General features: G+C 45.4%; 2 non-coding genes across 2 annotated transcripts; both read left to right on the forward strand.

The window, feature by feature from the left end:
- Positions 1-176: 176 nt before the first annotated feature.
- On the forward strand, positions 177-250 carry trnan-guu (transfer RNA asparagine (anticodon GUU)). The gene has a single exon. It is a non-coding gene; the product is annotated as a tRNA-Asn (tRNA).
- Positions 251-22,181: 21,931 nt separating this feature from the next.
- trnak-cuu (transfer RNA lysine (anticodon CUU)) lies at positions 22,182-22,254 on the forward strand. The gene has a single exon. It is a non-coding gene; the product is annotated as a tRNA-Lys (tRNA).
- The last annotated feature ends 3,385 nt before the right edge of the window (positions 22,255-25,639 follow it).

Raw genomic sequence — 25,639 nt, forward strand, 5'->3', positions numbered from 1 at the left:
AAGTGTCTGCAGTGTGCGGGACTAGACTGTTTCCACGCATCCACAATGAATGTCCCTCCATTTATTTGTGAAAAGTACCATTGAGAGTGGACAAGTTCCATCCCGGTCAGAGCAATCTGAAGCTTTAACTGTCTGACACCCTGGTTTGGGATGCCTTGAACCTTATACTTCCATCAGTCTCTGTGGCGCAATGGGTTAGCGCGTTCGGCTGTTAACCGAAAGGTTGGTGGTTCGAGCCCACCTAGGGACGAAGTGTTTAACTGTTTTTCCCCGAGTATTCGGTGCCGCACAGTCCCAGGTTGTCATTGTGCGTTTTGGCTGCACGAATCTATTCCGCAAATGTTGCCAGCTGTGCTATTATCCAATTAGTTCCCACTCCAATATTTTATGAGCACTCAGTTCAAGTAAAACGATAAAAAATTTTTACATGGATCATGTTCCTCCATCCAGCCCACTCGAAATAAATTATGTTATTGGGTTTAAAGAAACTGGTGAAAATTGATTCTATTGATACATAGAAAGAACTGGAACTACGGTCTCAAGTGCTCCTCCTGTCAAGAATGGACACACACACAATCAATGGTTTTACAACTGAGTCATAAACACTTACAATTTTAAACCATTCTCATACAGCGTGTAAATGAGATAGGGATAAAACTTCATCACATGTAAAGAGAAAATGAATGATTGAAGATACTACTGTCCCTCAGTAATTATATTATTATTTATTTCATTCTGAAGAAGATTATCGGCTAATTAACGGTGATTAAAAGAATTCTTACTTTTGCACGTTGGCTGCATGTCGTCAATTTTATTAGGTTTTGAATTTAAAAATGGTGTTACAAAATTTTTCGCCGAGACCTGGAATCAAAGCTGTTTTTCGGTGGCATAAGAAGTCGTTTTACCCAATCATTTAAAGATGATTTCAAAGAATCACGTGGCGTTAAATTCACATCATGGTTACGATTTGTTTTGGTGTGAAACAAGTGGATTAAAAAGGACAATAATATTAAATAAAGAGTAAACCTACCACTACACAGTCACATCAAAGCCTCCCAGGGCAGGAACAGTACGCGTTAGACACAGCGTAAAGCTTCCTCTACATTGTCCCATCAAACTCTCCCAGGACAGGTACAGCCCGTGTTAGATACAGAGTAAAACTCCCTCTACACTGTCCCATCAAGCTCACCCAGGGCAGGTACATTACGCGTTAGATACAGAGTAATGCTCCCTCTGCACTGACCCATGAAACTCTCCAAGGGCAGGTACAGCATGCGTTAAATACAGAGTAAAGATTCTTCTAATCTGTCCCATCAAACGCTCCTAGGGCAGATGCACCACGGGGTTAGATACAGAGGAAAGCACCCTCTACATTGTCCCATCAAACTCTCAGGGCATGTACAGCACAAATCAGTTACAACATAAATCTGCTGCTACACAGTCCCATCAAACTCTTCCAGGGCAGGTGCATGTTGCATATGCAATAACTCAGTCGGCTTACTACCGTGAACTCAATCAGGTGCATCCTGATCGTACTTTTCTAGCTCTCGAACAAAGGATGAAACATGGAGGCTTCCTTTATATACAAGAGTTGCATGTGTGTGTCTGTGGCCCAATGACCTTCGACGGTCGGTCCACCTGGTGGCAGCTAAACCCGGGCATATATACATTACAGTGCAGCACGTGTTTAAATCTCCCTCGACACTGTCCCATCAAACCCTCCCAGGGCAGGCACAGCACAGGAGAGATACAGAGCAAAGCTCCCACTATACTGTCCCATCAAACCCGTCAGGGCAGGTACAGTACGGATTAGATACAGATTAAAGCCCCCTCTACATTGTCTCATCAAAGACTCACAGAGCTGGTACAGCTCATCTAAGATATACAGTAACGCTTCCTCTAACCTGTCCCATCAAATCCTCCCAGGACAGATCCAGCATGGGATTAGATTCAGAGTAAAGCTCCCTCTCCACTGTCCCATCAATCTCTCCCAGGCCAGATCCAGCACATGGTTAGATACAGAGTAAAGCTCCCTCTAGACTGTCCCATCAATCTCTCCCAGGGCAGTTACAGCACGGGGTTAGATACAGAGTAAAGCTCCCTCTGCACTGTCCCATCAATCTCTCCCAGGGCTGGTACAGCACGGGTTAGATACAGAGTAAAGCTCCCTCTACACTGTCCCATCAATCTCTCCCAGGGCTGGTACAGCACGGGGTTAGATACAGAGTGAAGCTCCCTCTACACTGTCCCATCAATCTCTCCCAGAGCAGGTACAGCAAGGGGTTAGATACAAAGTAAAGCTCCCTCTACACTGTCCCATCAATCTCTCCCAGGGCTGGTACAGCACGGGTTAGATACAGAGTAAAGCTCCCTCTACACTTTCCCATCAATCTCTCCCAGTGCTGGTACAGCACGGGTTATGTTAGCACAAATCTTTTTCTGGAAGAATCACTCGACATTCAGGGTCGGTTCCAATCCCAAAATGTCCTTTATTACATAGGCGGGGAGAGAGCCTCTGGTCCAACTCCAGGCATTCCACTCCACCGAACAAAGAAATTCATCGATATTTATATGTTTTACAACAGTTCATTATAATTACTTAGCCCATGTTGGCTGGACACAATCCAATCATAAGGACTATAAATTACAAATCGATTCCACTGGGACAATGGAATTGGCCCCCAGGCACCAGGGGACTGTGTGATCACCTCATGTTTTAGCTGGGGCTTATTCATGGCCTCGTGAGATTCTCCAGATCCCCTTATCTCTACTGTCCTTGGGTACTGTCTGCACCTAACCTCCTTATCCTTACACAGTCACAGGAATTTCTTTATTCAGTATTCTGCTGGGACATCTTGTCTGTGGTTTATTGATTAAGGACGTTCTGCTGAGCTCGCTCTTTCCAGTGTTCCTGTACACGGAACTGCAGTGTCATCAGCTACCCAAAAATGTAGTCAAGCTAACTGTTAGCTGAATTCCCCGAGTGCTTTGCAGAATCCCTGGCAGCCATTTTGTATCTGGCTACCATTTTACACATACATATATGCATACATATATTCAGCAGGTGCCTTTGCCTTTGCCCAACAACTATCCCCCCTTTCGGTAATGGACTAATCCTAGTCTCCTTTAACCGACAACATTATTTGTTACTCGACTTTAATTTTTATGTACCACCCGGTACTTCCTGCCTCAACGTGCTGGCCAGTCACGTGGTGTCAGAAGTCCCAGTTGCTTAGATCAAATTGATATAGTTCAGATTCCCCTGTCCCTCTGCTGGACAAGTCACTTTATTTACTTGAGCCCTTGGTCTGATACTCCTTTGTCGTGCATAATGCCTGCAGGATCGACAGGCCATGACTCTCCATGTTAGTGCTAAGACCAGCTGTATCCCTACCAGTATGTGTGATATTATTCCAATCCAGGGGTGGATGTTTACGTTCATGCACCAGTACCAGACCCTCCTCCACCAACTCTGGTTTTGTAACTCTTGGTCAGTATCCTTCTCCAGTATTTCAATCTTTGTCTGTAGTTGGTGGTAGAGTCTGACACACTGGCCTACTCTGAATCTTAGTCCCCTTAATACTGCAACTAAATGTGGGATAGGGGCCTGCTCTGGCTCGTCGTAATCCTGCAGGTGATCGTGGAGCTGATCGATGGCGTTAATGATTATGGGCCTCGGTGTCTAACCTGGATAATGCGGGCTTGTCCTATTGTGAGGTCGTAGGGCTGTGAAGCAAAAGTTTGTTTGTGAGATCTGGCATTGTAAGCCATTGTACCGATATGAATGTGCCGTGGTAGAGACACAGTATTTCCCTTTGACCCCGTATACTGTTCTGGCAAAATGTGTGGGGGCAGGTATTATTTCCAATACACATCCATTGGTTGGATTAAATCCACATTCGGCTAGTTCTCCCTGTCCCACCGGGTGAGGGCACACCGTAATGTCACCCGTCTGCTTGCATCCCGTCAGGGAGATCCCATAGAGTGTGTTGTCTCTGCGGACAGCAGGGGCTGCGGTCAGATAGTAATGGAGGGAGGTGTTTTCCCCTATGATCCTGATATTCTACAGTTGATAAAGGGGAAACGGTCTTGACTCTATTCCCACTCCGGCAGCTTTGCCCATTCTGCAGTTTGGGATCACTGGGCATACTCTGGTTAGTCCCTTCAGAGTGCAATTACCCAGTGTCCCCTTCAGTTTGGCCAACTGAGCCAGATGTGGGCTGTCTATCCAGTCTGGCAACTCCCCCCTTTGGATATGATCGTGGTTGTGACGTATCTGTCCGACCATCCATAGGCCATAAGCGTGACAGAGTTGTCCCTGTCTAAGTTTTGCGGTATCTTCTCTCTCTCTGTCGATAAGGTGATTGATTGTTTTTGCCTGAGCTTCCAGGACCGAGAGGCCATCCAATTGGATTTCGGCACCCTCTCTTCCGAGTTCGACTTGATCTTCCTGATTCCGCTCTGCCCGTTCTAATAATCCCTTCATCACCCCTTTAAGCTGCTCCACCCTTTCATTTAGCCTTTGTATGTCCAGTGAGTTTACGATTAAAACCGGTCGCAACATCATTAACTATTTCCCTCGTAGTCCTATGAACTGGCTCCTGTCCTCGGAATCTACTGGCACCCATGGCATCGGCAGCCTGCTGCATTACAACTTTACTAAATACATTATACATATTTCTTGCCTGCTCTGTACAATATTCCGGCATCTGTATACCTGAGATATTGATCAGGACAGGCACAATTTCATGCTTGACATTATCATACAATAGTTCACCCTCGTTGGACAGCACAATCCCATTTTCCGGTCCCCTTGTAATTGTTGGACATGGCAATTGCATGGGCAGTGTGGTGGTTCTTATGGGGCGCGGTGTCGGAGGGGGTGAGATGCATACATACAACGATATTGCGGCAGCCTCTACCTCCTCATAATATCCACACAGCCCCACTCCTTCTTTGTGGGTGACGAACGGTTGTGGCTGGGCAGGAGGCGCGCAAATTATTCCAAAGGTACATTCATCGGGCCCCCCCCGGCCTCCCTTCATCTAATGCAACTGCTTCTTGTACCCGTGGAGCATCGCACACATACTCTATTCTTATCCGGATTCATTTGCAGCCACGCGTTAAAATAAGTTCTGTCCTTGCTCCAGTCCTTGGCTGCTGGAATGCATATTTCGTCAGTCAAATAAACAAAACCCCATAGTTGATACAGTTATGTCTTTCTTGCGTGTCCATCTGTATTATCCAGTGCTTGTGTGGGCCTCAAGGTTCCCAGTATCATGAGTCCCCAGAGTCGAAGTCACCACTGCGGTCCCATCTCGGTGTGTTTTATCTGCAAATTTTAAACAGATAGCCTGGTCGTCTCCAGGTGTTAGCTACTGGTCTACTTGTGTCGCGGTCACTCTGTGGAATCGGAGGTAAGGGTTAGGTTATCCATATTCTTTATAGTCGTACCATCTCGATCACTTCATGTCCCTGTCTGGGCTGCCGTCGGTTTTGTATTTGGGCCTGCTGTGCTCGAGCCTGCACGATGACCCATCTAAATATTATCCAAACTCTAATCAACACCAATGCCACCACTATTCCTCCAAACATCGCAGTGTGATTTACTGTTAGGTTGGGTTTGTGGACTACACCTACCCACCGTGGGATACATTGGCTCGATTGCCACAGGTGATGGTGCTTTGGCTGCATACTGCACTATCTGTCTGGTCCTGTTTTTTAAAATCTCTTCCAGCTTATTTATCTTAGCTTTTAACTCTTGACCAGCTCGTTCTGTTTTATTTTTATTCTGTTTTTCCCACCATTTCCACAGTCTGCCAGGTGAGTCTTCTTTATTTTAGTAAGAAATTCAAATTAGTAAGGTCCAGTGTAAAACAGCTGTCAATGGAAAGGGTTAACTCCTTTACAGGTTTGTAAGAAGGCCTGATGTCATTACGTGACTTCGCGTAATCATCCAAATCTTTGTGCCTTCAAAACTTGCTTAGAAATTAGGAATCCGTTAAAACAGCAGAAATCATAAGTAAAGTGGTCATAATAAAAATCTTCTCATCGGGAAAGACAGCATTTTAGATTGAACTCCAATTTTTTCTTTAACATCTAATTCAAGTGCTTGCCAACGATTTTTTTTTAAATGAGAGCACACATTTTTAATAGCTATTTTGTTTACTGAAATACAATTTTCCCACAAGCTGTATACATGCCAACATTTCGGTTTTTTTTAACGGTCCCGCTCAATGGGCAAATCTTGTGTTTTATTTCGCTCTCTGCTGAGTTCGCATAGCTTAAATCTTTTCTCCTCATTATTTTCAAAACCCTCCTGCTTGTTTAGACTGTTCGGGACTTTTCTTGATTAACAACGTCTATTCTGGAAATCTTTTCAAACTGCAATGAAAATTTCTCGTAATTTAAAATCATTATCAATGGAGAGTGTCTTTTACCTGCTCCAATTTTTTTTTCCTTTTCTCAATTGAACCAATATATTTTTCACAGCCAATATCAACTAGTATTTAGTAAGTTATGTCTTTTTCCATCGCAAACATTTTTTTTCAGCACTTATTTATTAGCACGTTACGTCTTTTTTTCCAAACCTTTTTGTTTTATTTTTTAGAAGAGATCAGATTTAACTTTTTGTTTTAAATGTATCGCATTTTGTTGCACCTTTTCTTAACCAGTGGTACTTGAAACCTTCACAACAAAATTAACTCTTCACTGTTACCATCCTAATTTCTGCTCCTCTTTTGTAGAATTTGTATTTATTGTTGAATTACAAAATGTCAAATATGATATTAATGGATTTTTTTGCCTAACTTCTGTTTTAGAAGCTGATCAAAAACTCTTTTTGCACTGTAACTTCAATTTTGTGGTATAATATCTCATAAATTACATCTTTTTAAGCTTCAGTTCCTGACGCAGTATATGTACTTTTATTAAAAAGGCTTCCAAACCCAAGATTTTCCTGTCCAACCAAAATGTTTATCAATGAGAATCACCTGAAACATCTCAAAATCCCAATTCAAATATTGTACTGCCAATCTGTAATTTAAAAATCTCTTTCCTGACTGACATGTAAAGAAAGATTGGATCAACGAGACAGATTCACTGGAATTTAGAAGAATGAGAGGGGATTGCATGGAAACATAAAATTCTGATGGGATTGGACAGGTTAGAGGCAGGAAATATGTTCCCGATGTTGGGGAAGTCCAGAACCAGGGGTCACAGTCTAAGGAAAAGGGGTAAGCCATTTAGGACCGAGATGAGGAGAAACTTCTTCACTCAGAGAATTCTGAACCTGTGGAATTCTCTACCACAGAAAGTTGTTGAGGCCAGTTCGTTAGATATATTCAAAAGGGAGTTAAATGTGGCCATTACGGCTAAAGGTATCAAAGGTATGGAGAGAAAGCAGGAAAGGGGTACTGAGGTGAATGATCAGCCATGATCATATTGAATGGTGGTGCAGGCACGAAGGGCCGAATGGCCTACTCCTGCACCTGTTTTCTATGTTTTTATGTTTCTATGTTTCTATGCAAAGCACAGGAACAACTGGTTGAAGTATCGACTCTGCCTCAGTTAGCATTTCTTTCATTGTGCAAAAGAAGATGACGGGTTAATTAATGATGCAATCCCGTGAAAGCAACACAAAAGTTGAACAAAAAAACATACGGTGACTGGCAGGTGAGCGCTGCTTCCCGGTGCTCCCGGTGGGAATGGGCGGGGATTTTAAAGCCCCTTGTATTGTGAAACCTTCATATAGTCAAACATTTCCGATGTACTGTATCGACCTCGTGGCGCAACGGTAGCGCGTCTGACCCCAGATCACGTCGAGGTCACTGTTCTTCAGGGTAATTCGGGAATTAATATTTTCTTTGCTGTTTGGCAATAACCAGATCCTTGCTCCAAGGTCTGTCTCACTGTTTCCCCAATGTCATACAGAGATACGCCTGCTGCCCTAATTTATTTCATGTGACAGGACACAATAGTTCAAAATAAACCTGCAATTGGCCACATATAGCCCTAAATAGTCAGGATGGCCGAGCGGTCCAAGGTTCTGTGTTTAAGTCGCAGTCTCCTATGGAGGTGTGGGTTCACATCACACTTCTGACACTTCCTGTTTTTAATCATTCAGTGAAGCTCATTGTTTGACACCACGACCAACTCCGAAAAAGTGGGATTTTGCAGTCCACCTGCTCGCTTAACACTTCCGTCTGACGGGGTGCTGAAAGTGGAGATGTTTCCGCAGTATAGCGGTTAACACGTTCGCCTCACACGCGAAAGCTCACCAGGCGGGAACATTTTCTGGAGCTTTCTCCTCATGCATGCTCAGGGGCGAGTTTGTTCTCCTGTGAAAGGTCATAAGATTATAAACATGTAAGCATTATGGGCTGGAGTAGGCCATTCAGCCCCTCGAGCCTGGTCCTCCATTCAAGAAGATCCTGGCAGTTCTTCGACAGCAAGTTTACACATCTGGGGTGGAGCCAACAGGCGCCTGGCTGTAATTAACGATAAAAAGGTGCATTTTGCAGAAGCCCAGCTAAATCATTCAGGAGATTATAAGATTCTAAATCTCAGGGTCAGAGGTGCGAGCCCCACATTGGGTGATTATTTTTCATAGAATTATATAATCAGAAGTATACAGCACCCAAGGAGGCCATTTCGGCCCATCCTGACCGTGCCGGACAATAACAAGATCTCCAGCCTAATCCCACTTTCCAGCTCTCGGTCCATAACCCTGCAGGTTATGGCACTTCAAGTGCACATCCAAGTACTTTTTAAATGTGGTGAGGGTTTCTGCCTCTGCCACCCTTTCAAGCAGTGAGTTCCAGACCCAATCCATCCACTGCGTGAAGAAATCTTCCCTCAAATCCTCACTACACCTTCTACCAAGACTTTAAATTTATGCCCCATGGTTGTTGACCCCTCTGCTAAGGGAAATGGGCCCATTCAATCCAATATATCAAGGCCCCTCATAATTGTATACACTTCAATGATGCCTCCCCTCAGCCCACTTTGTTCCAAGAAAAACAAACCCAGCCCATCCAATCTGTCCACAAAGCTAAGATTCTCCACTCCCAATAACATCCTCGAAATCTCCTCTTTACGTCTCCAGTGCAATCACAGTCTTCTTCCTGTAAAGCGGTGACAAGAACTGCACCCAGTACTCCAGCTGTGGCCAAACCAGTGTTTTATATTCAAGCATAATCCACCTGCACTCTTATTCTATGCCTCGGCTAATAAAGGCCAGCATTCTGTATGCCTTCTTAACCAGCTAATCCACCTTGCCTGCTACCTTAAGGGATCTGTGGACATGCACTCCCAGGTCTCTTTGTTCCTCTATAATTCTCAGTGTCCTGCCATTTAATGTTTAATCTCTTTCTATTGTGTCTGTAAGCACTCAAGTAATGACTCCATGAGGCAAGGTATTGTACTTGAACTGTGGTGACCTTAGTCCATTTATTGCAGCTCCTGAGTGAGGGTACAATATGGTGAGCTCCGTTTTATACCTGGTTACCTGTCGTGTACAGGTGACCCCGAGATCTCCACCAGTTGCACCCTCTGGTGGTACAGGCATTTGTATACAGTGTGAAGGTACATCCAGTAGTCTTATGTAACTGTACATTGAGTTTACAGGGAGTATACTTATATTATACAGACACAACATCACTCTCCCCTTAGTCTTGTGCCACTGGCCTTTTCATTGTGTGCTCCGGCCCGAGACTTGAGTGCCCAAAGCCCTTGCACCTTGTCTATGCTTTGGCTTGGCTCTCTTCCTGTAAACCCCCAAGTCCTTATTACCACGACATTGGGAAATGGTCAGCAGTGAATGGTTCGAGATTGCAGTGGGGGTTGAGTGGGTTCTGTGTGTGATCCATGTGTGTTCATGGCTACATACATCCATTCCCCTGCCCCCCCATACATAGACCATGTGTGTGTGCATGTGCAGATCTGTACAGATAGAAAGAACAAAAAAACATCGGATTAGTTACATCACTGTTTGGGTTCTGCAGTCGTGGAACAAGTACATTTTACAGGTAAGGTACATCCGTGGTATCACAGTCTTGCCCCTGGGTTGTGTAGTTGCAGGTGGGTGAGGACACTAGTTCCAGAGTAACCAGACTGTGTCCAGGTTGTCTGATGGCGGCGCTGTGTCCCCTGCCAGCTGGGAAGGTTCAGATCGCTCACCTGGCTGAGTCTCAGAGCCTTTACCGTTGCCTAGTGATGGGCAGAGCCACAGGAGTGTGTGGCCTCCCTGTCCTCCTTTGAGGGCTGCAGTGTCTCCCTGCTGCCCTTCAGCGAGAGTGGGAGCCTGGTCATCCCAGGTCCTGTTGGGAGGGCAGGAGGGTGATATATGCTTGCTCCCAGTACTGGCCCTGGTGGCCAGAGAGGTAGAGCCAATCGGGGGCAGGGTACCCGTAGTGGTGCCTTTGACGTCCGCTGATCACTGGCCCTGCAGCTGGTATGCTCCCTCTGTGTGTGGCCACACTCCCTGGGGTATCACATTGGTCCCGGAGGGGCAGGCTACATGATCGCGGGACCTGGGTGCTGACGGGAGGTTGCCCTTGGTTTTGTCGGCATGCTTGTAAATCGCACGTCATCACTTCGTTTACTCTCACAATACATTGGTTCTGATCGCAAGTGCCCGACTTATCATGATTAGTTACATTTACAAACTTGAAATTGTCAGTTACATCTTTTACATATGTATCACCATCATCGCTGTATAAACATAGAAACATAGAAAATAGGTGCAGGAGTAGGCCATTCAGCCCTTCTAGCCTGCACCGCCATTCAATGAGTTCATGGCTGAACATGCAAATTCAGTACCCAATACCCTACGCCATACCCCTTGATCCCCCTAGTAGTCAGGACTTCATCTAACTCCCTTTTGAATATATTTATTGAATTGGCCTCAACTACTTTCTATGGTAGAGAATTCCACAGGTTCACCACTCTCTGGGTGAAGAAGTTTATGCTCATCTCGGTCCTAAATGGCTTACCCCTTATCCTTAGACTGTGACTCCTGGTTCTGGACTTCCCCAAAATTGGGAACATTCTTCCAGTATCCAACCTGTCTAAACCCATCAGAATTTTATACGTTTCTATGAGGTCCCTTCTCATTCTTCTGAACTCCAGTGAATACAAGCCCAGTTGATCCAGTCTTTCTTGATAGGTCAGTCCCACCATCCCGGGAATCAGTCTGGTGAACCTTCGCTGCACTCCCTCAATAGCAAGAATGTCCTTCCTCAAGTTAGGAGACCAAAACTGTACACAATACTCCAGGTGAGGCCTCACCAGGGCCCTGTACAACTCTAGTAACACCTCCCTGCCCCTGTACTCAAATCCCATCGCTATGAAGGCCAACATGCCATTTGCTTTCTTAACCGCCTGCAGTACCTGCATGCCAACCTCCAATGACTGATGTACCATGACATCCAGGTCTCGTTGCACCGCCCCTTTTCCTAATCTGTCACCATTCAGATAATAGTCTGTCTCTCTGTTTTTACCACCAAAGTGGATAAGCTCACATTTATCCACATTATACTTCATCTGCCATGCATTTGCCCACTCACCTAACCTGTCCTAGTCACCCTGCAGCCTTTTCGTGTTCAGCAGTGGATCGTTTGAGGTTGCAGTGGGGGTTGTGTGGGTTCTGGGTGTGATCCATGTGTGTCCATGGCTACATACATGCATTACCCCCCCCCCCCATACATAGACCCTGTGTGTGGGTCAACACCTGCATGTCATCACTTGGGTTTTACTGTATAAATATCTTGTGAAGCTGTACCATTGCGGAGGTGTTCATTTAGCCCTTGACTGAGTGTGACCTACCACTTGCGAGCAAGTAAATTAAATAGGAAACTTCTACCGGAGCTGTAAGTGTCGGAGTCATTCTTTTCGGAGGTCGAGATTTCGACAGTTATTGGAGGTTCCTCCGAGATACATACTTCTGTCCTGTGAGTAAAACGGATACAGGCATAGTGCCTCTCCAGTGAAAGGCTTCAGTGGCCAAACAAGGTGAGCCTTTTGCTCACAAGAGGTTTTTTTCACTGTTGAATCGCATATGTAATCTGTTGTCCACAGCGGAGGTACTGCATCTACAAGACTCGGCATTTAAAAGTTAAAGGTATTTTTTTTATAACCATTTCTTTCTCAGCTCGCCAGCAGAAAAAACCTCGAGACAGCCCGGGGAAGGTTTCAGTAGGTAAGGGAGCGCTCGTCGATCGAAAAGGGTTCCAGGTTCTTATGTGATAAGATTTTTATTGTTTTTAATTCGGAAGGGGTTCTTATGTGATAAGACTATTAAAAAAAAAAGAAAAAAGAAAGCGCTAATCGATCGAAGGTTCTTATGTGATAAGATTTTTTATTGTTTTTAATTCGGAAGGGGTTCTTATGTGATAAGACTATAAAAAAAAAGAGCGCAATCGATCAAAGAGTTTGGGTACGGAACCTTAAGATTTATCAGTTTTTATTATGATAAGTTAAGGACTCGGTCTGTAGTGGCGTACAACGCAGACTGAGAAGTTGTGATTCGGAAAAAAAAAACACAAGGATTGATTAAGAAAAGAAACAGTAACTGATTGATCAACTACGATTGGGTCGTGCCAACATATCTCACACACCCAGACTGAGCCCGAATTAAGAGCCTTTTCAGGCCAGGTAACGGCCAGGAGAAGTGGGCGTAGAGAACTCGGTTGGCTGAAAGGATTGTGAGATCAGAAACTGTGGAAAAATCTTAAATCATCCAGAATGGGGGCTGGAGCAAGTAAACCACCACCAAAAGGGACCCCAGCCCATTTTATGCTCCAGAATTGTGGTCAGTCTTCAATTGACCACCTAAGAGAATGGGTATAAATGGACTAAGGGTGAAAACAGGCCATTTCCACCCGATGGTTCATTCAATTTAGAGAGAATAACCTGTCTAGAAGGATGCCTAATAGACAGAGACCCAGGTAGAAGAGGGGAAAAAAAAGTGAATTGCTCAGCGTTTGGAGATTGGAAAAGGGAAGCTGAGGAACGACACGAGAAGAGACTAAGAGTTAGCAAGCAGTGTACTAGAGGGAGAAAGCAGGGGGATGAACGGGTAGAGCAGGTGAATCGCCCTCGACATAACAAACATCCATCCGTTATGGTTGCTAAAGAGACAAAGGCACACTCACCTAGGGCCCCTGAGGGTTGGGATAAGGATGAGGATGAGGACTGGGATGAGGATTGGACTCCCTACAGCCATCGACCACCGCCGTATGTTCCATCCCCGGGGGGTGCTCCAGGCCAAGGAGGAGACGATCCTCGGGCCGGAGTACAGGGAAACGGGGTAACACCCGCTCCCAATAATACAGGTGCGGCTGCAGGAAATTTAAGTCAGTCACAAGGGAATCAATACCGTGACGGCCCTGCAGGGGGCACACGAAGTCTTACCCGTGGACCAGAGCCCGTTGCCCTGGAGCCATCATCATCTGCATACCCAGTAAGGCTTTTTCCCAGTCCACTCTCTGAGGGGGCTCCGGTCCCTATTTATCGACCATGGTCACCAAGTGAATTAAGAATAATTAGCAGACCCCAAAACCAATATTGAAAAGGCCATAGACCAGTTAAAAGTAATCATCTTGCGCCACGAACCCAGTATATTAGATGGTCAAATCTTACTGAAAGCATGGATAAAGGACACAAAATTTGCCGAACTTGAGATAAAATTCAAAGATTTTAAAACCCATCGAGAGGCTCCGGAGGCAGATCCCAGCACGAAGCCAGGAGAGGGGTTCTGGGGAAGATGTTGGGAAGCCTTACATTCGGTGTTCCCGAGGAAAACGAATTGGTCCAAAATTATGGAAACTACACAAAGAAAGGAGGAGGATATTGAGGATTATCTAGAAAGAGTGCGAGAGATCATGAACCAATGTTCAGGCACGAAAATGGAGGAGGTAGAAGCTCCTATGATCAGCGCCGTGGTAAACGGGCTACGACCCGAACTCAGAGATCCCTTTAAACTAGTTTGTCTCGGATGGCGACAGGAATCGCTATCCAAGGTTTTATCTATGTTAAAGGACATACAAGAGCGAAATAGAGAATCTAGAAGCAAGGTCACCATGTTTGTCGGACAAGCAGCTCCAATAACACCCACCCCGGTGACACCGTCCTACGCCCCCCCCCCCCCAGGGTAGAGGAAGAGGGCGAGCCAGAGGAGGATATTACAGGGGAAGAGGGAGAGGAGGTGCAGGGCAGGAACAATATGATACCTGTCACAATTGTGGTCAGATTGGACACTGGGCTAGAACTTGCCGGGCAAAACAGCAACAACCAAATCATGATTGGACTCAACAGGCAGGTAATAGAGCACACCCTCCCCCTTCAGAACCCAACCCGTTTGCGACCCAAGTCCAGGTACAAGCTAGACCTCAGACTAATTTCTCTGTTCAAGATCCATTTGGATCACAGAATCAAAAGCAATTCGGCCAACCACCAAATTGCCCGTATAATGATCAATGACGCCCAATCCCAGACCCGAGTGCTGCGAACAAACAGCTTCCTGTCGTTTCGTTAAATGCCATAAGAGAACCTGAAGTAAAAATACGAATACAAGGAAAGGATATCCCATCCTAGTGGATACTGGTGCCACCTATTCGGTCCTTTCAAGGGAGGATACGAGGGGAATTCCCACTTCCACTAATCAAACCTCAGTGATTGGACTATCTGGACACGCACAGCAAATGTTTTTCTCCAACCCTACCAATGTACAATTAGAGGATTACGAAGATAGTCATTCATTCCTACTGTCTAAGGAGGTTCCAGTGAATCTGTGTGGACGTGATCTGTTATGTAAAATGAATGCCACGATCCTCTGTTCCCCAGCTGGTCTGGAGGTTCGAGTCCCCATAGACAAATGTGGCGCATATCCACTACTTCAACCCACAACTCCCATATTGTATGCCTGGAAAATTTTGGACCCCACACTAAGCAAAACCCTATCCTATTTGGTTGGTTCATATTGGTGTGTAACAAGGTTAATCACAGACTACCTTAAATCTCAAACCTTGGGCAAGTGGTACGAAACATTACACTGCACAGCATATTGTGACAAAACGGGATCAGACGCTACAGCACAAATCTTTTATCAACCATTCCTGCACCAGAAACATCAATTGATGATCGAAAAAATCTTTATCGGACCCGAAGGGATAGCGGCAGGGGTTGAATTATCCTCCCACAGTCAGAGCTTGTTTAGGGTTAAAGGGAGCATTCCACACTGCACCCTTGCGGTTGCAGGCAAACATAAACCCCAGGATTTAGGACGAATGGTTAAAAGAATGCAAGGATCCCCAGTACAAGAGGAATGGCACACACGCAATGGAACTTTGGGGCAACATGAAAGGGGGGGAGGCTATTCTGTCAAGTTGAATGGGAAAATATACTTCGATGCTGTCTTATAAGAAAGGATGCTGTCAGCCACTAGCTTCCCAGTACGACAAAGCACAGCAGAGCTTCTTGCTAAAGTTCCAGAACAACTATGGTCTACACACGCTAATGAAGTAGGAAGGATGCTCACCGCACAACCCTGTAAAGTAGCGATCAATTCAACCGCCCCGCTCCCCAAGAAGCCTCAATACCCCTTGTCCCCAGCCGCAGAACAAGGTATTGAGCCAGTCATTAAGTCCCTGCTGACCCAGGGAGTAATCGTTCCAACTAGAAGTCCATGTAACGCACCGATCTTTCCGGTGCAGAAGCCCAATAGTGACAAATGGAGATTTGTCCAAGACCTACGAGCCGTGAATCATTCGGTATTCCCAACTTATCCAGTGGTACCCAACCCGGCAATTATACTTGCCAGTATTCCGGCATCATCAACGTATTACACAGTAGTTGATCTGTGTTCAGCATTTTTCTCAATACCCATTCACCCAGAGTCCCAATTCCTGTTTTCCTTCACGTATAAAGGACGCCAATATACGTGGACAAGTCTCCCCCAGGGATTTACCGAGAGCCCTACCATATTGGTGAGGCCGCACCTGGAGTATTGTGTACAGTTTTGGTCTCCTAACCTGAGGAAGGACATTCTTGCTATTGAGGGAGTGCAGCGAAGGTTCACCAGACTGATTCCCGGGATGGCGGGACTGACCTATCAAGAAAGACTGGATCAACTGGGCTTGTATTCACTGGAGTTCAGAAGAATGAGAGGGGACCTCATAGAAACATATCAAATTCTGACGGGGTTAGACAGGTTAGATGCAGGAAGAATGTTCCCAATGTTGGGGAAGTCCAGAACCAGGGGTCACAGTCTAAGGATAAGGGGTAAGCCATTTAGGACCGAGATGCGGAGGAACTTCTTCACCCAGAGAGTGGTGAACCTGTGGAATTCTCTACCACAGAAAGTTGTTGAGGCCAATTCACTAAATATATTCAAAAAGGAGTTAGATGAGGTCCTTACTGCTAGGGGGATCAAGGGGTATGGCGAGAAAGCAGGAATGGGGTACTGAAGTTGAATGTTCAGCCATGAACTCATTGAATGGCGGTGCAGGCTAGAAGGGCCGAATGGCCTACTCCTGCACCTATTATCTATGTTTCTATGTTTCTATTCTCACAGTGCCTAAAGAGGGATCTGGAAGATGTAATTTTACCAGCAGGTTCTACACTTGTGCAGTATGTTGACGACTTATTGCTCGCCTCACCCTCCAAATTGGCCTGCGAAACGGACTCCCTTGTGTTATTAAAAGCTCTGGCCTCGAAAGGACACAAGGTGTCAAAGGCAAAGTTACAATTTGTCTCAGAAAAGGTTCGGTATCTAGGGCACGAATTGGTCAGAGATACGAGACAATTGACACAAGACCGAGTAAAAGCAATCTGCTCTGCCCCACCACCAGTAACCAAGAGAGAAATGAAACACCTCCTCGGCATGACAGGATACTGCCGGCAATGGGTTACGAGTTATTCCGAGATTTTTAGACCACTGTTAGACATGTCCATGCCCGCACTACCAGAGAAGTTGATTTGGAATGAGGTATCCCGGAATGCTTTTCAGAACCTTAAACAGTCCCTCACTTCAGCACCCGCCTTGGGATTACCAGATTACACTAAGCTATTCAACTTATTTGTGCATCACAAGTCGGGTTTTGCACAATCTGTTTTGACTCATTTACATGGGGACAGGCAGCGACCGGTAGCGTATTTCAGTACCCAACTAGACCCAGTGGCACGCGGACTACCAGGATGTCTTCCTTCGTTGGCAGCAGCTTATTATGCTATGCAACAGGCTCAGACAATAACTCTAAATCATCAGACCATTTTGTATATCCCACACTCTGTCGAGATTTTACTTACTAAATGTGCCACCCAACACCTAACCTCCGCTAGAACCAGTAAATACGAGGTCGAACTGTTATCAAATCCGAACCTTATCATCAAAAGATGTACTACCTTAAATCCAGCCACTCTGCTCCACACGGAAGACGACGGCGAACCCCATTCATGTGAAATGGTAACCAAATTAGTGACTAAACCACGTATCAATCTAACAGATGTACCAATGTGTAACCCTGATCTAGTGTACTATGTTGACGGATCAGCCTTACGAAATGATAGGAGCCAACCTAGAGCGGCTTATGAAATTGTAACTCAGTTTAATGTTGTCGAAACAGCCTCTCTTCCAGACTCCTTTTCAGCCCAACAAGCCGAATTGTTTGCGTTAACTCGAGCCTGTATTCTGGCTGAAGGACACACAGTTAATATCTACACTGACTCCAGGTACGCTTTTGGGGTATCACATGACTATGGACAAATTTGGAAGATTCGCGGGTACCTGACTTCTTCAGGAACCCCTATCAAAAATGCAGAACAAGTGGAAAATCTCCTGCGAGCCATTCAATGCCCTTTGAAATTTGTCATTATCAAATGCCAAGCACATACACGCCAGTCGAATGAGGTGGCACTTGGGAATGCCAGAGCTGATAATGCAGCTAAGTCAGCAGCTCTGTCGAAAGGGGGGATGCAGGTGGCATTGTTCCCACTAAGGAAAAATAATTGCTCAGACCCGCCACCCACTGTTAATGACGTGCTGGCCTTTCAGACACAGGCCAGTACGGAGGAGGTGGTGACCTGGACGATGGATCAATGTTATAAAAATCCAGAAGGAATATTGGTTCACCATGACGGCTGCGTGGTGGCCCCTCGATCCTTACTTCCATGGATTGCCCGATGTGTTCATACATTCACACATGCAGGCAAAGGGGGATTGGCAGATTATATTTTGGCAACTTGGTATGCACCAGGTATTTCGGCAATTGCAAAACAAATCTGTGAAAATTGTGTTACCTGTCAGACAATGAATCCGGGTAAGACGGAAAAAGTAGAATCTGCCTCCCACCCAAATCCAGTCGGGCCTTTTGTACATTTACAAATGGATTTTATTGAATTACCTATGTGTATGGGATTCAAGTATGTATTAGTTAATGTAGATGTGTTCTCTAGATGGATTGAAGCCTTTCCATGTAAAAAGGCCGATGCCACTACTGTTGCTAAATGTTTGTTAAAAGAAATTGTACCGCGCTTCGGAATCCCTGCTAAGCTTTCCAGTGATAACGGGTCACATTTCACGGGAACTGTTATAAGAGAAATGTGTAAAGCTTTACAGATTAATCAACGTTTTCATTGCAGTTATCATCCACAATCAGCTGGACTTGTTGAAAGATATAATGGAATGCTTAAAAATAAGCTGGCAAAACTATGCAATGACACTGGACTGAAATGGACAGAACTGCTGCCCTTAGCTTTGATGGTAATGCGATCTGCAACCAGCAGAACAACAGGCCTTTCATCGCATGAGATAGTTATGGGACGTCCCCAACGACTACCTTTTACAGCACCATTTACTGCAAAAAGATGGACATCCACAAAATGGAGGAAAATATTTTGAATTATTGTATTGCACTAACCAAATGTATTTCCAGCTTTCATTCACAGGTAAAGGAAGCCCAAGTCAAGCCAGCGGAAGGGAAGTGTCATAACCTGGAGCCAGGGGAATTCGTTTACATCAAGATTTTTAAAAGGAAAAGCAGTCTACAGCCAAGATTCGAAGGACCATACCAGGTCTTGCTGGCGACCAATACTGCAATCAAGGTAAAGGAAAGAACAACATGGATCCACGCATCCCATTGCAAACGGGCACCCGACCAGGAGGAAGGGACGAAGGAATCAGAGGAACAGAAAAAGGAAGACTGAATAAGGAACTGTATGGACTATGGGGACTGATGGTGCTGGGCTTGACAGGGTTTTACTTCACATTATTGATTACACCAGGGGTACAGACCCGCCACCGAAGGGAATTGCACGTAAACGTATTTATGGCACTGAGTCATAGGTATGCTCAAGAAAGAAACTTGTCGAGTTGTTGGATATGTTCCCATGTACCTGTCCACTCGGGCGGGGGGTATTCCCCTGTGATCTGTCCCCTTTAACGAATCAGAAATGGTAGAATGGTTGACAGTGCAAAACAGGACAAAACTAACTTAGGGGCCAGAAACGATGGAGCAAACAGAATGGAGGTCGGCAGAGTATAAACTTACAGCCTTCCAGGGATGGTACCAGCCCAATTATGATAATAACCATCAGCCTCCCTTCCTAAGCATTACTCCCAGAATAGGAAATCCTGAAGGTATAATATGCCGAGTGAGTAATGAAACTAAAGGACCAGAAATGGGACGCAGCAAGTGTTCCCAAATGATTAAATGGCAAGCCACAACTAATCCCACTGAGAGAACGATAGCAACCGTTGGCTGGACAACGGTCCATAACAAAGCCCCAGGTAAAGGGTGGGAAGGTGAGACCACTCGAGTAGGGACAGTGCGAAAGGACCAGGAGCTGACGTCCTACAATTGCACCTACTTTATTTGTGGCCAAAAAGCCTACCCATGGTTACCAGCCAACTGGACAGGGTCCTGTTACTTAGGATATGTGGTACCCCTTATCAGATCAGTAAGGACTCTAAGGGAGGCCTATGGAAGTCATAGATTTAAACGGGATTTGACGTGGCTAATCCGAATATTCAAGGTAATGGTGCCACCCTATGGAATAGCATCGACCGAATGGCAGTTACGGGAACTGGCTAACTTAGTAGAATCAGAAGCCAATGCAACTTCCCAATCCTTTGAAGGGATAAATGATGAAATGGTAGCTATTCGAACAGTGGCTCTCCAAAATCGTATGGCCTTAGATTATCTCCTAGCCAAGGAGGGAGGAACATGCGCATTAATAAGTGAAGAATGCTGTACGTATATCCCAGATAAATCAGAAGATATCGGCAGTCTAGCTGAAAACATCAGGATGGTTGGGAGCCCTGGGGAAATCTGTGGTAAAGGGTTTGATCATAATCCTGCTGATAGTCTTCGCCCTGTATCTATTATTTGTCGTCGTTAAGTGTTGCTGTGCCAGGGTGGGAGAAACGATGTTACCTACCGAGACCACGGCTAGAGTTATGGTAGCAACAACTGCTGAAGGCTCTTGTGTGGAAATGGAAATGGAGAGACTGTACAAGATCAGAATGGATTGAGTTGTCCTTGTGAAGGACAAAATGGGGGAATGTGGAAAGTATTTTTATCTAAGCTGATACCATACGGTATTTGTGTGCCTTTTGATTAAAATGGAGTCCTGGCCCTTCCAGAACTTTCTGCATTTTAGCAGTCAGCTTGCATAAACAGCTAAACCTGCTGTTAGATGGCTGATGGCCATCAGACAGCTAGGAGACAAGTCATGCTGAGACAAGTAACCCCCCATGGTGCTCTCCTATTGTCTACACTACAGGAGTTCCATGTCACCCCACCCTTATCTTCTAGCCATTATCTCTCTCCGAGACCTCATCCATTTTATGCAAACAGATAAACTGACCAGGAAATTGAAACAATCCTGACACAATACAAGACAGGTGATAGCCCATTACCTATGACTCATGGAGTAATGGCCGTTTGGCTTTCTGATAACCCTGACAAAAGGAAATATCTGGACACCATGTCAGGACCAGGATATAGTAATTAACTCTTTATCTGTATTCACTGACTGTGAGACAGAGCAATACACAGGGAGAGGCCAGAACTTTGGTTTTACTGTATAAATATCTTGTTAAACTGAACCATTTCGGAGGTGTTCACTTAGCCCTTGACTGAGTGTGACCTACCCCTTGCGAGCAAGTAAATTAAATAGGAAACTTCTACCGGAGCTGTAAGTGTCGGAGTCATTCTTTTCGGAGGTCGAGATTTCGACACCATGGGCCCCTGGCCCCGAACTCATGCCGCCCCTGGGCCTCGATCACATTCCTCCCCAGTCTCTCGCTGCTCCTGCTGTACCTGCCCACGCTCCAATCACCAACCTGGACTTTGATGACATCACTCTTCGCTGCCATCGCCCTCCTGCACCAGCTCGCGCTGTACCTTGCCGTGGTACACCACCACGCTGCTCCCAGGCCGCCACTCACCGCTCCTTTTATGGCCCCGACCTGCCGCTGGTGTTCTCACGCAGGTTGGGGCCTCCACGCTGCTCCCAGCAAATCCAGTTACACGCCGTGTCACCGCACAATTCTCAGCTGTGATTGTAAGCTGACTATATTTAAAGCTATCGCAGAGGCTACAAGCAGTGTTCCCTAGTCGTCTAGTGGTTAGGATTTGGTGCTCTCACTGCCGTGGTCTGGGTTTGATTCCCGGTCAGAGAAAGCATTTTTACAAAGCAAGCTGACAAATATATTTCAAGTCTGTGAGATACTGAATAATTGTTTCAATCATCATTAATCCACCCACATGTGTTGCACACTGAAGGAAATACAAATATGTTTGCTGAGTGACTGTTGAATTTTTATAACTTTTTATACAACCGTAGAGTCAGCGGAAAAACAGGATATTCGGCCAATAGTACCTAATATTCCGCCCATAGTGCATGAGTAAGGAAGTCTTGCTCCAATTGTGCAGGGCCCTGGTGAGACCACACCTGGAGTACTGCGCACAGTTTTGGTCTCCTTATCTGAGGAAGGATATATTTGCCTTGGAGGTGGTACAATGGAGATTCAGCAGATTGATTCCTGGGATGAGAGGACTGTCCTGTGGTGAGAGATTGTGCAGAATATGCCGATACTTGCTGGAGTTTCGAAGAATGAGAGGTGATCTCATTGAAACAGACAATATTCTGAAGGGGATTGACAGATTAAATGTTGAGAAGCCCGGCTAGCTCAGTCGGTAGAGCATGAGACTCTTAATTTCAGGGTCGTGGGTTCGAGCCCCACGTTGGGCGTTTACTTTTCATTAAACTTTTATGTTGCTTTCGCGGGTAAATATCATTAATGAACCCATGATCTTCTTTTGCACAATGATAAAAATGCGAACTGAGGGAGAGTTGATAATTTAATCAAATAATGAAAGCAGCACCTCAGACCGCTCGGCCGTCCTTACTGTTAGATGCTCCAGTTACAAGTTATTACTCTGGAAAGTTTCAGACCGGGCGCTTGTTCAGGGCTGCTGGAAGGCCCAGTGACCGGGATAACCTCTCCCCCGGGGTTTTCCTGAGCCTGTGCTCGGTGCACGGGGAGCTTTGGCCCGGGTCTGAGGTAGCTTGCATCCCAGGGATGGACAATAACCCTCTGAGCTCTGGAACTGGGGAAAAGCGAATAATTAATGAGTTGTTTGCGGGTTTCAAATGCAGCTTAGATCTGCTGGTGTAAACCGATAGTGTTGTTTCACAGAATGAAAGAAATGCTGACAGGGACAGTCAAAACTTCAATAAGTGAACTTTAATAATTCATGAAACTTTAATCCTTGATGAAGTTTTGTCCCCGATCTGATTTTACAAAATCTGTATTTGAGGAGACTGGTTTTAAATGTGCATTGCTCATGCAACAATGTATCCAAAACAGCTTTTATTTAATTTTATTGCAGACAAGTTTTTGTTTGAGAAATGATGTTTCTGCGCAGGCTTTAACCGGGAACTTTTCACGTGTGAGGGAAATGTGATAACCTCCACACGACAGAAATTGCTGCTGAGCTCAGTGCCCAGAGAGAAGTGTTCAGGAACAAGCTGAAATGCTCAATCCCTCTCTCTGCAAAAAGTTCCTTTTACAAACATTTCTCTGACAAAAACGGCACCAAACAACAATGTCCTCCTTTTAAAGTCATTAAACTCCTCAATTTCTGCGTCTGCAATTTTAAGGACAAGGACTAAAAGCGCTTTGCGATCAGAAAATTGCAGGAAACCCCTGTGGCTAATGACAGGGCTTTTGATGGTTGATTTCTGTACACATCTTGTGTTATGTATTTAACCCTTGACAACCTGTACACACCACCACCAGAGGGCCTACATGTTGGAGTCCCAAGGGATCCCAGTATCCCTTGGAGCACAGTATGTAAGCAGGCCACCCATGAGGTACCTGTACTCTGGAGTCTTATTAAAGGAGCTAAGGTCACACTTACTCATAATTCACAATACTAAGTTTCATCCTTTATTTTGAGCGTATCAATTGGCGACGAGACAATGAACAACCACGCAAAAATGCAAGGAACAGTTGGTATCCTGGAGAAGTTCTCAGAAGTGGATTATTGAGAAGCCTTTGTGGAGATACTCGACCAATACTTCGTGGCCAACGAGCTGGAAGGGGACGAGAACGCTGCCAAATGAAGGGCGATCCTCCTTACCGTCTGTGGGGCAGCAACCTATGGCCTCATGAAGAATCTTCTAGCTCTGGTAACACCAACAACTAAATCCTATGAAGAATGTGTACGCTGGTCTGCGAGCATCTAAATCCTAAAGAAAGCGATCTGATGGCGAGGTATCGGTTCTACACGTGCCAACGGTCGGAGGGCCAGGAAGTGGCGCGCTATGTCGCCGAATTAAGGTGCCACGCAGGACATTGCGAATTTGAGGGATTCCTAGAACAAATGCTGAGAGACATTTTCGTGCTTGGCATTGGCCATGAGATAATTCTTCGCAAACTGTTGACTCTCAGAATCTGAGCAAAGCCATAACGATAGGTCAGACAATTTCCACCAGTTCCTTTAAACACAATAACGTAATTTATTTCTCGTGGACTGGATGGAGGACCATGATCCATGTAAAAAATTGTTATCGTTTTCCATGAACGAAATGTTCATAAAAGTATGGGAGTGGGAACTCACTGCATAACAGCACAGCTGGCAATGTTTGCGGAATATATTCGTGCAGCCAAAACGCACAATGACAACCTGGAATTGTGCGGCACCGAATCCTCGGGAAAAAAACAGTTAAAGGCATCGTCCCTGGGTGGGCTCAAGACACCAACTTTTCAGTTAATAGCTGAACGTGCTAACCCATTGCGCCACAGAGACTAACTTAAATGTAATTGTAAGACATCCCAAACCAGGGTGTCAGTCAGTTCAAGCTTCAGATTGCTCCTACCGGGATGGAACTTGTCCACTCTCAGTTGTCCTTTTCCCAAATAAAGGGTGGGACATTCATTGTGGATGCGTGGAAGCAGTCTGATCCCACACACTGCAGACACTTTCATGTCACCGCCAACCAGCGCTCCCGCAACCGGTGTGATCTACCTTCCAGCCTTCCGGTGCATTGTCTGTGACAAAGTATACTGATTGTCCCAAAGCCAGTCGTTGGTTTTAATTACTTTTCAGCTCCTGACTGCAGATATTCCTGTGATTAAACCTGAACAAAAGGATTACAGGGACAGTTGGATTCATCATTTCTTTGCTTGGTGAAATTTCAAAGATTGAAAGTGATGCACATCAACCCCAAACCTCGCCACCTACTCGCTAACCGCTACACGCTGCTCCCGTGAGATGCAAGCCCAGTTGCTGTTTCAAGCTTGAATACAGGTACAAGCACAACTCATTCAAAGAAAGTCCAAGTCCCTAAGGCACCTGATTATTTGCACCGAACTCCTTCGCAAAGAGTTGAGATTCGTGTGGGGTGATTTGGGCACATCTTTCCCCACACTACAACACTTCAAACATAACTCAACGACTGTAAAGCGCTTTGGGGCATCTTGAGTTCCTGAAAGGTGTTGCAGAAATGCAAGTCCTTCTTTGCAAAAGTTCTATGTAATTTCAAAATTCGCAGCAGAATAATGTGTTCGCCCAATCACGTCGGGGTCACTGTTCTTTCAAAATTAATATTTTCTTTGCTGTTTGGCAATAACCAGACCCTTGCTCCAAGGTCTGTCTCACTGTTTCCCCACTGTCAGGCAGAGATACGCCTGCTGTCCTCATTTACTTCATGTGACAGGACACAAAAGTTCAAAATCAAACTGCAGGTGGCCACACATAATATTGAGCAGTCAGGATGGCCGAGCGGTCTAAGTTGCTGCATTCAGGTTGCTGTCTGCTTTGAAAGCGTGTATTCCGTAGTGTAGTGGTCATCACATTCGCTTAACAGGCAAAAGAAACCCGTTTAAAACCAGCTGAAAACGTGCTCAATTAAATATGAGAAGCATTGAATAATGTGCATTTCTGGTTCAGTATAAACAAAGCACAATGACTCCCAGCCCTGCTATATTTGTTGAATACTCTGTACAGTTCGGAACACATTCAAACTCTACAGTTTCCAGCCCTGACGATGCAGAAAGCCCCTCTCAAAGCTGCACATTCCGGCTGCTTTCAGTTGAGTTGGAGAGATTATTGACGCATCCTGCAGCTGT

Source organism: Pristiophorus japonicus, unplaced genomic scaffold (genome assembly GCF_044704955.1).
Source record: "Pristiophorus japonicus isolate sPriJap1 unplaced genomic scaffold, sPriJap1.hap1 HAP1_SCAFFOLD_52, whole genome shotgun sequence".
NCBI classification, from domain to species: domain Eukaryota; kingdom Metazoa; phylum Chordata; class Chondrichthyes; family Pristiophoridae; genus Pristiophorus; species Pristiophorus japonicus.